This window comes from Triplophysa dalaica, chromosome 5 (assembly GCF_015846415.1).
Source record: "Triplophysa dalaica isolate WHDGS20190420 chromosome 5, ASM1584641v1, whole genome shotgun sequence".
In the NCBI taxonomy this organism is placed as follows: domain Eukaryota; kingdom Metazoa; phylum Chordata; class Actinopteri; order Cypriniformes; family Nemacheilidae; genus Triplophysa; species Triplophysa dalaica.
Genome location: NC_079546.1, coordinates 19,830,164 through 19,844,803, shown reverse-complemented (window position 1 = coordinate 19,844,803; position 14,640 = coordinate 19,830,164). Strand labels below are relative to the sequence as shown.

General features: G+C 46.2%; 8 non-coding genes across 8 annotated transcripts; 4 read left to right on the top strand and 4 right to left on the bottom strand.

The window, feature by feature from the left end:
* Nucleotides 1-10,828: 10,828 nt before the first annotated feature.
* Nucleotides 10,829-10,901, bottom strand: trnak-cuu (transfer RNA lysine (anticodon CUU)). Its single transcript has one exon. It is a non-coding gene; the product is annotated as a tRNA-Lys (tRNA).
* Nucleotides 10,902-11,019: 118 nt separating this feature from the next.
* Nucleotides 11,020-11,101, top strand: trnas-aga (transfer RNA serine (anticodon AGA)). The gene has a single exon. It is a non-coding gene; the product is annotated as a tRNA-Ser (tRNA).
* Nucleotides 11,102-12,018: 917 nt separating this feature from the next.
* trnak-cuu (transfer RNA lysine (anticodon CUU)) lies at nt 12,019-12,091 on the bottom strand. Its single transcript has one exon. It is a non-coding gene; the product is annotated as a tRNA-Lys (tRNA).
* A 117-nt stretch (nt 12,092-12,208) lies between these two features.
* On the top strand, nt 12,209-12,290 carry trnas-aga (transfer RNA serine (anticodon AGA)). The gene has a single exon. It is a non-coding gene; the product is annotated as a tRNA-Ser (tRNA).
* An 874-nt stretch (nt 12,291-13,164) lies between these two features.
* On the bottom strand, nt 13,165-13,238 carry trnan-guu (transfer RNA asparagine (anticodon GUU)). Its single transcript has one exon. It is a non-coding gene; the product is annotated as a tRNA-Asn (tRNA).
* Nucleotides 13,239-13,453: 215 nt separating this feature from the next.
* trnak-cuu (transfer RNA lysine (anticodon CUU)) lies at nt 13,454-13,526 on the bottom strand. The gene has a single exon. It is a non-coding gene; the product is annotated as a tRNA-Lys (tRNA).
* Nucleotides 13,527-13,644: 118 nt separating this feature from the next.
* trnas-aga (transfer RNA serine (anticodon AGA)) lies at nt 13,645-13,726 on the top strand. The gene has a single exon. It is a non-coding gene; the product is annotated as a tRNA-Ser (tRNA).
* A 498-nt stretch (nt 13,727-14,224) lies between these two features.
* Nucleotides 14,225-14,306, top strand: trnas-aga (transfer RNA serine (anticodon AGA)). The gene has a single exon. It is a non-coding gene; the product is annotated as a tRNA-Ser (tRNA).
* Nucleotides 14,307-14,640: the final 334 nt, after the last annotated feature.

The window sequence follows — 14,640 nt, the reverse complement described above, 5'->3', positions numbered from 1 at the left end:
AAGAAAACTCATTCATGACTCCCAGCATGTATTTGAGTTGATCTGTTTATCTTTTCTTTTTTAAGTTTGATGATTGTCACCATTGTTGAGGTTTTCATGATGACTGTTGATGTCAAAGAGTGCCTAGTAAATTGCCTGTTTATTTTATCATAACTAATATTATGGAAGCAAAAAAACATTATGGATGCAAAAAACAGCATATAGTTTAAATCATATATTTCATTAGATTTCCTCAATGTATAGTTGTTTGGCTGAAAATGTACACAGTACCAGTCACAGGATTCCCCCAGAACGTTTTGATTGGCAAATGTTTTTTGGTCCTACGCCTTTCACATATGATATATTATTATAAAAATATGATTTGACCTTTATACTTCTTTGTTGCTATCACAATGTGAAGAGACTTCCAAACAGCATGACAAATAATGATTCTAGACAGGATCACCCCCCCCCTGCTTTTAAATAAGCCTATCTCTGCAAGCCTGTGAGAAAATGAACCGATCAGACTTCGCACCCCTTCTGACGTAGGGAGCCGTTCTTATTATAAAATTATCGCCCCTTTTTCTGAAGTTGTCCACCCATAATTCTGCAAGAACAAAGCTACATGCAAGCTACATGTGTGAATTAGTTCCGACACCATGGCAAAAGTAAGAAAAGCAGATCAAAGCATGATTACTGTTCTGTTGTTGGCTGCACAGAGCAGCACAGAACACTGTTCCCAGCCTCACAGGAGACAAGAGACTACAAGGATTGTCCTGTGTTCTGTTACTTTCACTTAGAGAAAACACGATGCATTTGTCTTGTGTACCTTAACTTATAGAAAGCAGTGTGCATGGTTTTTCAAGCAACGGGTTTGACGTGCTGCTTTCATTCACCTTTTGTTCTTCGTAGCCTGTAATCCTATGAGCAATTGTGAAAATGGCCGGGGGTTGCAGGAGTGAAACATTCTGTACAAAACAGATTCGATTCTATCACTTTTGTAACCCTCTGGGTGTGGATTATATTCAATTCAAGTTTATTTATATAGCGCTTTTCACAATGTGCATTGTTCCAAAGCAGCTTTACAGGGGCAAACAGGAACAACACAAAAAAGGTAAAACACAGCACAGTGCATGCTGTTTATAGAATGAGCAAGATCATTCTAATAAATAATATCTAATTAATGAATAAATAAATAAAAGCAGTCTCCCGCTGAGTAAGCCAACACTGCCCTGCTGTGGCGAGGAATCCAAACTCCAATGATTGATTAATGGAGAAAAAACCTTGGGAGAAACCAGGCTCAGCCGGGAGGGCCAGATCCCCTCTGACGTGTCATAGCTGCACTCAGTGTCCCCGAGCAAATATCCACAAGGAAGAGCCCACCATTCGCAGCCCAGAAAGTCCCACTCGCCGAAAACCGTGCAGGTTCAACCCGGTCCCACTCCACAATCGACACCAGAAAACAGAGGAACAACCAGGGAAAACAGTAATGGCATGTTGTAACTTTATTCCTCTGTTGTCCGATATCGACCACAAAACAAGGCAAAACGGGACCCACACAGCCCCAGCAAATGAATCCCTCAACCACAACCAACGAGCCCCCTCACTCCCCACAAACACCCATCCAGGAACCTCCAATCAGGGCCACTGAAAGCAGCTATAACTTCAAACTGTGATGTAAGTTTAGCATTAAATACCAAGTATTGTAATTTCAGCATTAATGTGACAAGTAGTCCGTCTTTGCTCTTGGTTGGGGATGAAGTGGTCTAAGCTGCGATGGTCCGATGGTCGTATTTCTCTTGGGTGGTGGTGGAATTGCCTTAGATGTAGCTGGGATGTTCAGTCAGTCTGCAGCTGTAGCTGACGTAATCTCTATTTGGGGATGGGCATATGCCGATCATCTGGACCTGGCTGAATTTCTTCCATCCTCAGAATGGGCATCCCGAGGCGGAGGCAGAAAGAGAATAATTAGAGTAGCTGCTGTTCATTAACTATGCATTAAGTGAAAGCTTGGCTGAAAAGATGTGTCTTTAGTCTTATTTAAATTAGGAGAGTGTGTCTGACCCTCCAATAGTATCAGGATGGCTCTTCCAGACTTTATGTGCTACGTATGAGAAAGCTCGACCCCCTTTGGTGGATTTAGTTATTCTAGGTGTTACCAAAAATCCTGAGTTTTGAGATCTTAGAGAGCGTGATTGGTTGTAATGTGATGTAATGTGAATGTTTTTGGTGCTATAAGTAATATTTCTGTTTTGCTAGAGTTTAAAAGAAGGAAATTACTAGTCATCCAATGTTTTATGTCTTTGATACACTGTATACATGTATATGGAAAAAACAGGGCCCTAAAACCGATCCCTGAGGTAATCCATAATTTACTTGCGTGAGATTTGACAATTTCCCATTTAAATGGACATATTGATATCTGTATGTTAAGTAAGATCTTTCTTCCGTTCTCAGCCCAGTGCAATAGGCCTCTGCAGGACTATGCTCAGGAGGTTGACGCCAGGAGGGCATCAGTCCCCGAGGTGCTGGTGAGTGGCTACCTAATGCCTGGGATGGACAACCCACCATATTTTCATGAGCGGGATGAGTTGGTTTATCAGCCGTTCCCACAGTTAGTGGAACGGCTGCAGCTTCGAGAGGGGTGTTACAAAGACTCCTCTCCCAGCTGTTTGGGTCCATCCCAGAGGACCATGTGGTGGGTACTCTCACCTTGGGGAATTCCACACCGTCCTCCTTCTCACCTCCTGTAGTCCCTCCGCCGCTGACGGACCTCGGTGGCAAAAGGGGAAACAGGAATCCTGGGGGTCCTCTTCTGAGGCCTCCAACCCAGAGCCAGAGGCGCCCTTCACCACATTCCTCCAGCCGACCACCAGACGGGTGGGTCGGCTAAAGAAGAAGAGGCAACGGGGGTTCTTGTTGTTCCAATTCCCAAAGATTTTTTGAGGGGCGGCGTATGGGCAGGACGGTCCGATCGGCCAGTTCGGCCGTCGGGTCCCCTCAGCAACCGGTACCCAGCCCGGTCCAGCAGCCGGCACCAAGCCTGGTCCAGCAGCCGCCAGAGAGCGCTGCCCAGCCGGCATTCCAGTCCGTGTCCAGTTCAGCAATCCAGCCGGTGTCCGCTCCAACCATCCAGCCGGTGAACGTTCCAGCCATCCAGCCGGTGTCTGTTCCGGCATTCCAGTCGGGGTCCGTTCCGGCATTCCAGCCGGGGTCTGTTCCGGCATTCCAGCCGACGATCCAGTCTGCATTCCAGCCAACGATCCAGTGGGCCTTCCAGTCATGGTCCGCTCCGGCATTCCAGGCGGGGTCCAGCCCAGCAGTCCTGCAGGGGACAAGGACAGTTGCCCCCAGGACTTCCCCAGTCAAGCCCCCCGGGGCTCGGCCCCACAGGCTAAGACTTCCCCACCCAGTCCCACCCCCATTATACAATTTGTATAATTGTATTAACACATTATACAATAAGGATCTAGTATTGATGAACTTGTTAATTACTGTGGCGAGGCGCCGACCTAGGATCAGCATCGCCTTGGAAACGGCATAAAAGCCGTGTGCTCACACCACTCTGGGTCCTGGTTAATTCGCACCCACCGACCCCCAACGCGAGAGAGTGAGGGGACAGCGAGGGAGACATGAATTAGAATGACCTACCTGCACGAGCACGGACTGGTGGACTTTATATTTTACGAGCACCCCGGGTGACACCTTTTCTATTGTTTATTGTTGAGTTGTGCAATAAATGCCCCACTGGGGTTGTTCGTATCACCCTTCTGCCTGTGTCGTGTCTCTCACCTCGTTACATTACGATTTTCACTGAAGTGTCTTCTTACCCACATTCCATCAACACTTGCCAGTGCATTACTTTGAAAACCTGAAAAATGGTTCAGCTCGGTCTCGAACCAAGGACCTTTCGAGTGTAAAGCAAACGTGATAACCACTACACTACAGAAACATGTACATTACCTTCCTACGTCGTCTACCTCCTCGGCTTGTTTAAAACAGACCACGCCAGCGTTGTACTCATGTTTCAGGAAAGATGTTTGGCTTGATTTTGGTCCAAAGCAACACAAGGTTCTTGTCAGATTTCGGTCTGATTTTGCCCAGTTACGATCCGGGGCCTTTCACGTGTGATGTGGACGTTAAAACCACTGCATCACAGAAACCCCACAACACCAGCGTACTTTTTTTTATTTCTGTAAGTTTTGCTACTGGCACACAAATAGACAACCCGTTTCCACTCAGATTTCAACTAGGGACCTTTCAAGTCAGGAGAATGCGACAGTCACTAAAAGAACATAGCCTGTGACATAATAGAGGCTTAATTTGACAATCCCAAAATGCTTTCAATCAGGCTGATACGCAGTTGAGCTACATTTTTTACCGAAGGCATCTGCTCTGCTGGACACCAAAACCTGCATACTGCTTCTGCTCAGTCTCTAGTGGCAACGTGTTTGTGTGAACCAGCAAGCGGCCTCGTGGCACAACTGTAGTGCGTCTGACTCCAGATCAGAAGATTGCATATTCAAATCACGTCGTGGTCACTGGTTCTTTGTGCGTAGTTGTTTTGTTAACAATGCCTTGTGGCTGCTTTCGCACACTCTGGCTTTAGTGACTGCTGCAAGCTAATCGGTCGCCGTGACCCTGCGGCAGAATCAGAAGGAGCTTTTTGCACCTACTTGTTTGTCCACTTTAAAACCGGTGGATGTTTAGGATTTTTTTATGTAGAGGTGAGGTTCAAAATGCGAAGACAGTGTTAAGACGTGTCGTGAAAAAGATCCGTGCTTCTCCTTCCATACTTTTGAATTGTTGGCAACCTGGACACAACACTGTGTATCCAGCATTTGTTGCCTGAGGCTTCAGAGCATGATAATTTAAAAGGTAAATACTTTGTGCTCACTTGACTTTGGATTTTGCAAAGGGGCTCAAAGTAGGAGGAGCCCAGAAAGCCTCATAAACGAGATCAGTGGGAATTTGTTTGGGAATATTTGCCCCTTAACTTCCATGATTAGATACCTCCAGACTCGCCCCGGTCATCTTTAATTATCCCCCCTATTTATGTCATCAAATGGGTTTCCCTTAACAAAAGAGTGGTTCAGGACTCATCTTGCAGCAGCTCTGGAGAGTTGTGGCAAGTCTTCACAACTTTACACCGGGCAATCATTTACATTCACATTTAGTCATTTAGCAGACGCTTTTATCCAAAGCGACTTACACAGGTGGGGTAGGCAATAGAAGCAATTGGGATAGCATAAGTACAATAAAAGCATAAGTGCAATCAAAAATTGATTTTTTTTTTAAAGAGTAGAGAAGAAAATAGAGTTAGAACAGATCAGTCAGATGTTGACGGAAGAGCTGTGTTTTCAGACATTTCTTAAATATGGCTACAGAATCTGCAGATCTTGTAGCAGCAGGCAGATCATTCCACATACGTGGAACAGATCCGGAGAAGGTGCGTGAGAGAGATTTTTTACCTTTTTGGGATGGCACCACAGGACACTGTTCGTTGCAGAGCGTAGGGATCTGGCGGGTACATATGTCTGCAGTAGCGAGTGAAGATAAGGTGGTGCCGAACCAGTGGTGGTCATGTAGGCCAGAAGCAGAGTCTTGAATTTGATGCGAGCGACTATAGGGAGCCAATGTAGCTTAATGAATAGAGGAGTGACGTGTGCTCTCTTTGGTTCATTAAAGATAACTCTTGCCGCAGCATTCTGGATCATCTGTAGAGGTTTGGTTGTGCAAGCTGGAAGTCGACCCAGTAGCGCATTGCAGTAGTCCAGTCTGAACAGGACCAGAGCCTTTACTGGGACTTGCTTATATTGTAGAGGATGAATCTACAGGACATGGTGGTGCTAGCAATTTGATCTGTGAAGTTGAGCTGTTCATCGATCACCACTCCCAGGTTTCTTGCCTTTCTGGAAGATGTGATGGTTGATGAGCCCAGTTGAATGGAGAGGCTGTGATGAGTCTTTGTATCGGCCGGGATTGCAAGCAGTTCTGTTTTTTTTAAAAGGTTCAGCTGCAGGTGATGGTCGTTCATCCAGAGCGAGATGTCAATGAAGGGGAGGAGGGATACCGGTCTGTAGTTTTCTAACAGTGCAGGATTAAGAGTAGGTTTTTTTAGTAGTGGGGTAATACGGGCCTCTTTGAAGAGTGTAGGAAATGTACCAGTGGTGAGAGATCAGTTGATAATGTGGGTCTGAGAGGGAACAACCGATGGGGAAATGGCCTGGATGAGATGACTGGGGATGGGATCTAGGGGGCAGGTAGTCGGGTGGTTCGAAGAAATGACCTTGGAAACATCCTCTTCAGATACGAGAGAGAACGAGGGGAGCAAGCATGTGTCTGGGAATTGGGCGTGGTCAAGAGGCGGTGGCGCAGAGAATTGATTGCTGATGCCGGTCGTTTTATTTACAAAGAACGACACAAAATCGTCAGCTGTTAAGTCCGATGGAGGTGAGGGGGTAGGCGGGCAAACACGAGCAGAAAAGGTTTTAAAGGGAGTACGAGGGTCAGGAGAGTTACTGATTTTAGCGTGGTAGTACTGGCTTTTCGCATAGGAGACATCCGCAGAGAAAGAAGAGAGAATAGACTGATAAAGAGAGAGGTCGGTAGGTTCTTTTGATTTGCGCCACTTTCTCTCAGCAGACCTGATAGAGGCGCGATGTTCACAGAGAACATCAGATAACCAGGGGGCAGAAGGAGATGTACAAGATGGCCTAGATCTGAGAGGGCATAAGATATCTAAGCAGGAGGTTAATGTGGAGCAAAGGGTGTGAGTGGCGGTGCTAGCTTCAAGGAGAGAGAACTGTTTAGGGGGTGGGAGCGTGGCAGAGACTGCAGAGGATAAGCGGGAGGGAGAGAGTGATTGAAGGTTGCGTCGGAATGTGACCAGTGGGGAAGCATGTGTAGTGTCTGGAGAAGTTAAGTCGAGATCAAGAGTGATGAGGAAATGATCTGACTTGTGCAGCGGGGTGGCCTGGGAGTGATGGGTGAAACAATGGCGTGTGTAGATAAGATCAAGTTGATTACCAGCTTTATGAGTCGCTGAAGTTGGACTCGCTTGAGGTCAAACAACGCAAAATCCATTTAGGATTGGCGCAGCTGCTTCTGCAGCCTGTGGGATTCCGACTTCTTCTATTAAGGTCCTGAGCAGATGGTCATTTATGCCATTAGAATCCTATATAAGCCTGGATTCTAAAACCATACTGGATGCTCAGCAGGTGTACTCCACAAGCTTAAGGAACTTACTTCGCATTTACTGGTGGTGGTAGCTTAAGTATAGGTTACTTATAGCACGGCTTTGGCAAGCCTCATATTAGCCTTCGTATGCTTTGGGTAAATTCTGTCGGCTTGCTTAAGCCCATTCAGCCTGTGCAGGCTCCTGGATATTCTGTTGACTTGTGCAAGCCCATTCAGCCTGTGCAGGCTCCTGGAACTTCTATTGGCTTGTGCAAGCCCATTCAGCCTGTGCAGGCTCCTGGAAATTCTGTTGGCTTGTGCAAGCCCATTAAGCCTGTGCAGGCTTCTGGAAATTCTGTTGGCCCGTGGAAGCCCATTCAGCCTGTGCAGGCTTCTGGAAATTCTGTTGGCTTGTGCAAGCCCATTCAGCCTATGCAGGCTTCTGGAAAATTATGTTGGCTTGTGCAAGGCCATTCAGCCTGTGCAGGCTCTGTCGTTTTTATGTTTGTTGTTTATTTTATCTTTTCTTTATGTGCTTTTGCAAGCCCATTCAGCCTGTGCAGGTTCTGTTAAAAACAGTGATATGCAAATATTTACCCTTAAAAATGTTGTGATTGCTACATTCAATAGAAGTATGATGTAACCTCATGTTCATGTTTCAACCATGAATGACAGGCACATACTTTCTCCTTTAGGAACCTCAGGGAGATGAATCATCCGGTGCGTTGATTTTTGTTTACCTTCTCTTCTGGGGTAGGCTCCACCCCTGCCTTATCTTCAGGCAGGAACATCAGAATCATTTTTTTATGATTCCTTCATCGGACGGGGCCTATGCTCAAAGATCTTTAACATTATAATTTAAATCTATGTTTGATAAATATCATATATCGTTCTATGTTTCCTGAGTCTTTCTGGTAGAACTATATATTTCCTTTGGAAAAGTATTGTTCTGACACAAAGTGACATTTTCCGTTATTTCTACCAATTGCATAATATACATTTTTTGGAAAAATAAATGAATGCTCAAGTGTGCCACACGCTGTTCAATAAAGCTATTTACAGAAGGGGATGTCACTGTTAATACAAAAGTTTTTTCAAAGTAGAATTTGTACACAAACACATTTAAAGGGCCGCAAATCCAGGTGTTTTCTGCAATGTAAAAATAGTCAGTGGTATTCCCAGAATGTCTGTGTAAACGGTCAGCTCAAAATACATCACATATCTTTCATTACAATACGATGAACACTGCCATTTGTGGCTGCAATGGAAAACATGGTGTTTTGGTGTGTGTCTCTTTAAATGCAAATGAGCTTCTGGTCCCCTCCCCGTATCCAAAATATGACATAGAGCCCTTACATATATGCTTTGGATGCAGCAAGACAAGCATTTAGGCATTTGGCAGATGCTTTTATCCAAAGCGACTCACATTGCTTTATCTTATACATTTTACACATGTATTTGCAATCCCCTGTGATCGAACTCACAACCTTGCGTTGTTAACGCAATGCTCTTACCACTGAGTTACAGGAAAGCTATATGGCAGAAAGCGCAATTACGTCTGTAAAGCCTTGTCCAACCAAAACCACACACTAACTGCAATAAAAATAGCCTTAATGCCTTCTTCATAAATACGAATTAAATGGAAAAGGACATAACACTGAACTCAACAAGAAAGACACTGCTATAATTTTCTTTCAATACGCTTTACAGAAATAATGTCGATCACAAGTCTTCTGAACCGAGGGGCACTATGCGTTTTACTACTAACATTACAACATAACACATGTCTTTGGACCAATGTACAGTCTCAGGTTTAGCCGTGAACATGTAAACAACAGCCGCTAACGTGTTAAACATATTATTTAAGAAAGGCGATTTCAAAACGATGTGTTATACTTACTTCTTTCGGAGATGAAGCTTGATCGCGAACAGCTGGTACTAATCCGCTCTTGAGAATATAATTTTTTGGACGAAATAAATCCATATTATACTGACAGGCCACCGGGTTTGGAGCATAGATTTTTCAACCTTTCTGGCTACAGGTAGCTCTAGCTCCCGACCTAGGGGTTGCATCGACTCGCGGTCATTTCCAACAAGTCCTGGCTCGTTTCTCTAAATCTTTCCGGACCAGAGATACGGACCAGTTTATGTTGGATTGTTGACCTGAAAAAAGTGCTTCTTGCCCGGAAACTGAGTTCTCGGCCGCTGGGCCGGGACTTTCGATCGTTAAACACTGGCCACCGAAGTCGCAGGGGACCAAACTTGGGCTCGTTGGAAAGGTCTCCTCCTGGCCTCCGTTTATGTTCCATTTTACATCCAACAACAGCACACATGTGTTGTTTCATAGACATTTTTGTCGCTGGCTAGTGGCTTCATCTGCTCTTGCCTGAAAATGGCTGACAACGTGTCATTGGCGGTAGATGGAACTACGCGCTCATAAGGCGGAGTCTGTGAGAGGTCATGGGCAGGCGTAAACAGTGTGACATCAGATTGTTAGGGGATTGCCAACAGCCTGTTTTGTGTCACTGTTGTGGTTTAAAGAATATTACAATAGTGTACAGGTAAATAGGTAAATAGTGTAAATAGCAGACTTACGTACTAAAGTTGCCTTTCCTTGTGATCCATATCAGAACTGATTATATCTCAAAATATTAGATCAAGTATGACATTGTTAATTTAAAATGCTTTTAATACAATTAATGATGCTAAATATATATGGATAAAAACAGAATTGTCTTGCATTTTTTAGCATTTTCTGCAAAATGGACGACACTGTTTATACCTGATAAACTGAAGCTCACGGTAACGGTTAGGGGCAGGAGATTTTTGACACATTTACATTTATGCATTCGGCTGATGCTTTTATCCAAAGCCACTCAGACTTCCATTGCCTTATACTATAAATTTGTTTCTGAGTATGTTGGAAAGTGCTCAACTATGAAGAAGATGCTGAAACATCAGAGACTGATAAGAACCTGTCGATGACTAGTTTGTTCATTACTTTAAGTCCCACTAAAGGTAGACTGTTCTAATATTTAATTAGAATTTTGATTTGGCAAATTATTTTAATATGAAATCATGTCCAAAGATGACACATCCGTGTCTGAATGGGTGTTGTCAGTGGGCAAAGGGTGTGCATGGTTTGTCTCTGTTATGTTTTCCACCTTAAAACAGTTAGCAAACATTCTTCCAAATATCTCTCTTCATGTCCAACAGAAAGAAATGTATACATGTTTGGATTAACTTGAGGGGGAGTAATTCATGACAGAATTTTTACATTTTTGGGTGTGGAGTATCCATTTAAAGGTCCAGTCAGTGAAATCTAGTGGCAAGGTTGCGGATTGTAACCAACTGCTCACTCCACCCGCGCTGTATGTAGATAGAAGTAACTCATTCTAAGGTAATAGGCAAGACACGTTTATTTTTTATAACACATTTCATACACAAGAGCAATTCAATTCAAGTGCTTTTGCTTGGACAAGTTGCTAGTTTTGACTCGGAATTAAAGGGCAAAAGCGTAGCAAAACTAAATGAGTGTCATGCTCGTTGTCAGAGAACCCCCTTTGGAAACATAAGAGTGAGGAAGTTGCACTTGTCTATAGAAAATCCCAGCACTATGTCTGATGGACGGGGCACCTTTAGGGTGGGCCCCTGACTGGGGTAGCCCTGGCGCCCAACATGGGGCTCGAACCCACGACCCTGAGATTAAGAGTCTCATGCTCTACCGACTGAGCTAGCCGGGCTGGATGCCTCGGACAGCCCTTGTCTGTCAGTGTTTCCAAACGGTCAGGCGAGGTTGTAGGGTGCCATCGCTGGGGAAGTCCCTGTCGAAACGAATGCGAGACGACATATAAACCCTGTGTAGTCGTGGCCGAGTGGTTAAGGCGTTGAACTAGAAATCCATTGGGTTCTCCCTGCGCAGGTTCGAATCCTGCCGACTACGTTTACGGTGTATTAAGCTCAGATGCTGATTTGTATCTCTAGAGGCGAAAGAGCAACTTCATCTCGTCTGAGCCCTGTGCAGCCGTCTGTTAGCTCGCTTTGATCGTGTGGTTGGTTAGTACTCTGTGTTGTGGTCTCAGCGAATCTGGATCGAGGCAACTTTTTGGGGGGGGTTGAATAAACTGCTTCCCGCTCGCTTTGGAAATGTGGTGGTGGCGAACGCCTTCAATCGGGCGAATAACGCACTGTAATTTGTTCAAAAAGAGCCGCGCCAAGCACTTCTTCAGCTGTTCTTTAGAATGTTTAAACCCAGCTCATCCAAGCTATTGGAAAGCGGCAAAGAAAAGGCTTAACTCCCCGTCGGGGAATCATTTCGGAGGAGGCTTGGCGGAAGAACTTGGCACGTACCGACACAGGCCCAGACAGCTCAGCTCGGTCTGGGAGGAGCCTCCTCATCATTTCTGTCTTACGGCGTGACATGCGGAGATACTGTCCAACCTACTAACGAGGATTATACTTCTCAAATCGTAGTTCTTCTTTCTGTTGTTCACTGCTAGTACACGTGCAGAGAAATGAAAAGTCTTTCCGACTTGCACTGAAAATGTGGGGTCGCTACTCCGATTCTTAATCTCTTGGAAACAGTTGCAGTCCGTATTGCGCTTGCTGAGGTGTCAGGCATGGTCCAGCAGTCAGGACTCCTGGTTTCACCCAAGCGGTCCGGGTTTAACTCCCGCTAGTATTGACTCGGAATTAATGGCCAAAAGCGTATCAAAACTAAATGAGCGTCATGCTCATTTTCAGAGAACCCCCTTTGGAAACATAAGAGTGAGGAAGTTGCACTTGTCTCAAGAAAATCCCAGCACTAGGTCTGGTTGACGGGGCACCTTTGGAAAGGGCCCCTGACTGGGGTAGCCCTGGCGCCCAACGCGGGGCTCGAACCCACGACCCTGAGATTAAGAGTCTCATGCTCTACCGACTGAGCTAGCCGGGCTGTTGCCTCGGACAGCCCTTGTCTGTCAGTGTTTCCAAACGGTCAGGCGAGGTTGTAGGGTGCCATCACTGGGGAAGTCCCTGTCGAAACGAATGCGAGACGACATATAAACCCTGTGTAGTCGTGGCCGAGTGGTTAAGGCGATGGACTAGAAATCCATTGGGTTCTCCATGCGCAGGTTCGAATCCTGCCGACTACGTTTGCGGTGTATTAAGCTCAGATGCTGATTTGTATCTCTAGAGGCGAAAGAGCAAACTTCATCTCGTCTGAGCCCTGTGCAGCCGTCTGTTAGCTTGCTTTGATCGTGTGGTTGGTTAATACTCTGTGTTGTGGTCTCAGCGAATCTGGACCGAGGCAACTTTTTGGGGGGGTTGAATAAACTGCTTCCCGCTCGCTTTGGAAATGTGTTGGTGGCGAACGCCTTCAATCGGGCGAACAACGCACTGCAATTTGTTCAAAAAGAGCCGTGCCAAGCACTTCTTCAGCTGTTCTTTAGAATGTTTAAACCCACCTCATCCAAGCTATTGGAAAGCGGCAAAGAAAAGGCTTAACTCCCCGTCGGGGAATCATTTCGGAGGAGGCTTGGCGGAAGAACTTGGCACGTACCGACACAAGCCCAGACAGCTCAGCTCGGTCTGGGAGGAGCCTCCTCATCATTTCTGTCTTACGGCGTGACATGCGGAGATACTGTCCAACCTACTAACGAGGATTATACTTCTCAAATCGTAGTTCTTCTTTCTGTTGTTCACTGCTAGTACACGTGCAGAGAAATGAAAAGTCTTTCCGACTTGCATTGAAAATGTGGGGTCGCTACTCCGATTCTTAATCTCTTGGAAACAGTTGCAGTCCGTATTGCGCTTGCTGAGGTGTCAGGCATGGTCCAGCAGTCAGGACTCCTGGTTTCACCCAAGCGGTCCGGGTTTAACTCCCGACTTCAGAAGCCAAAGGCATCTTTTCTTTCAGTGTGTTTGCAAAGCCGTATTGTTTTAGACTAAGACTCTGTTGAGTAAGCTCCACTGGCGGGCCTCAGCATTTTGGGGTCAGAAAACTGCAGCTGGTCGCCACAAAGCTTTCGTCCCTGGGTGGGCTTGAACCACCATCCTTTCGGTTAACAGCCGAACGCTCTAACCGATTGCGCCACAGAGACGGTTGTCGTGGGTTTTGCTTGGACAAGTCGCTAGTTTTGACTCGGAATTAATGGCCAAAAGCGTCGCAAAACTAAATGAGCGTCATGCTGATTTTCAGAGAACCCCCTTTGGAAACATAAGAGTGAGGAAGTTGCACTTGTCTCAAGAAAATCCCAGCACTAGGTCCGGTGGACGGGGCACCTTTGGAAAGGGCACCTGACTGGGGTAGCCCTGACGCCCAACGTGGGGCTCGAACCCACGACCCTGAGATTAAGAGTCTCATACTCTACCGACTGAGCTAGCCGGGCTGGATGCCTCGGACAGCCCTTGTCTGTCAGTGTTTCCAAACGGTCAGGCGAGGTTGTAGGGTGCCATCACTGGGGAAGTCCCTGTCGAAACGAATGCGAGACGACATATAAACCCTGTGTAGTAGTGGCCGAGTGGTTAAGGCGATGGACTAGAAATCCATTGGGGTCTCCCTGCGCAGGTTCGAATCCTGCCGACTACGTTTGCGGTGTATTAAGCTCAGATTCCGGTTTCCTCTCTCTAGAGGCGAAAGAGCAAACTTCATCTCGTCTGAGCCCTGTGCAGCCGTCTGTTAGCTCGCTTTGATCGTGTGGTTGGTTAGTACTCTGTGTTGTGGTCTCAGCGAATCCGGATCGAGGCAACTTTTTGGGGGGGGCTTGAATAAACTGCTTCCCGCTCGCTTTGGAAATGTGTTGGTGGCGAACGCCTTCAATCGGGCGAACAACGCACTGCAATTTGTTCAAAAAGAGCCGCGCCAAGCACGTGTTCAGATGTTCTTTAGAATGTTTAAACCCAGCTCATCCAATCTATTGGAAAGCGGCAAAGAAAAGGCTTAACTCCCCGTCGGGGAATCATTTCGGAGGAGGCTTGGCGGAAGTCGCTGTCTGTCAGTGTTTCCAAACGGTCAGGCGAGGTTGTAGGGTGCCATCGCTGGGGAAGTCCCTGTCGAAACGAATGCGAGACGACATATAAACCCTGTGTAGTCGTGGCCGAGTGGTTAAGGTGATGGACTAGAAATCCATTGGGGTCTCCCTGCGCAGGTTCGAATCCTGCCGACTACGTTTGCGGTGTATTAAGCTCAGATGCTGATTTGTATCTCTAGAGGCGAAAGAGCAACTTCATCTCGTCTGAGCCCTGTGCAGCCGTCTGTTAGCTCGCTTTGATCGTGTGGTTGGTTAGTACTCTGTGTTGTGGTCTCAGCGAATCTGGATCGAGGCAACTTTTTGGGGGGGGTTGAATAAACTGCTTCCCGCTCGCTTTGGAAATGTGGTGGTGGCGAACGCCTTCAATCGGGCGAACAACGCACTGTAATTTGCTCAAAAAGAGCCGCGCCAAGCACTTCTTCAGCTGTTCTTTAGAATGTTTAAACCCAGCTCATCCAATCACTGCTAGTAC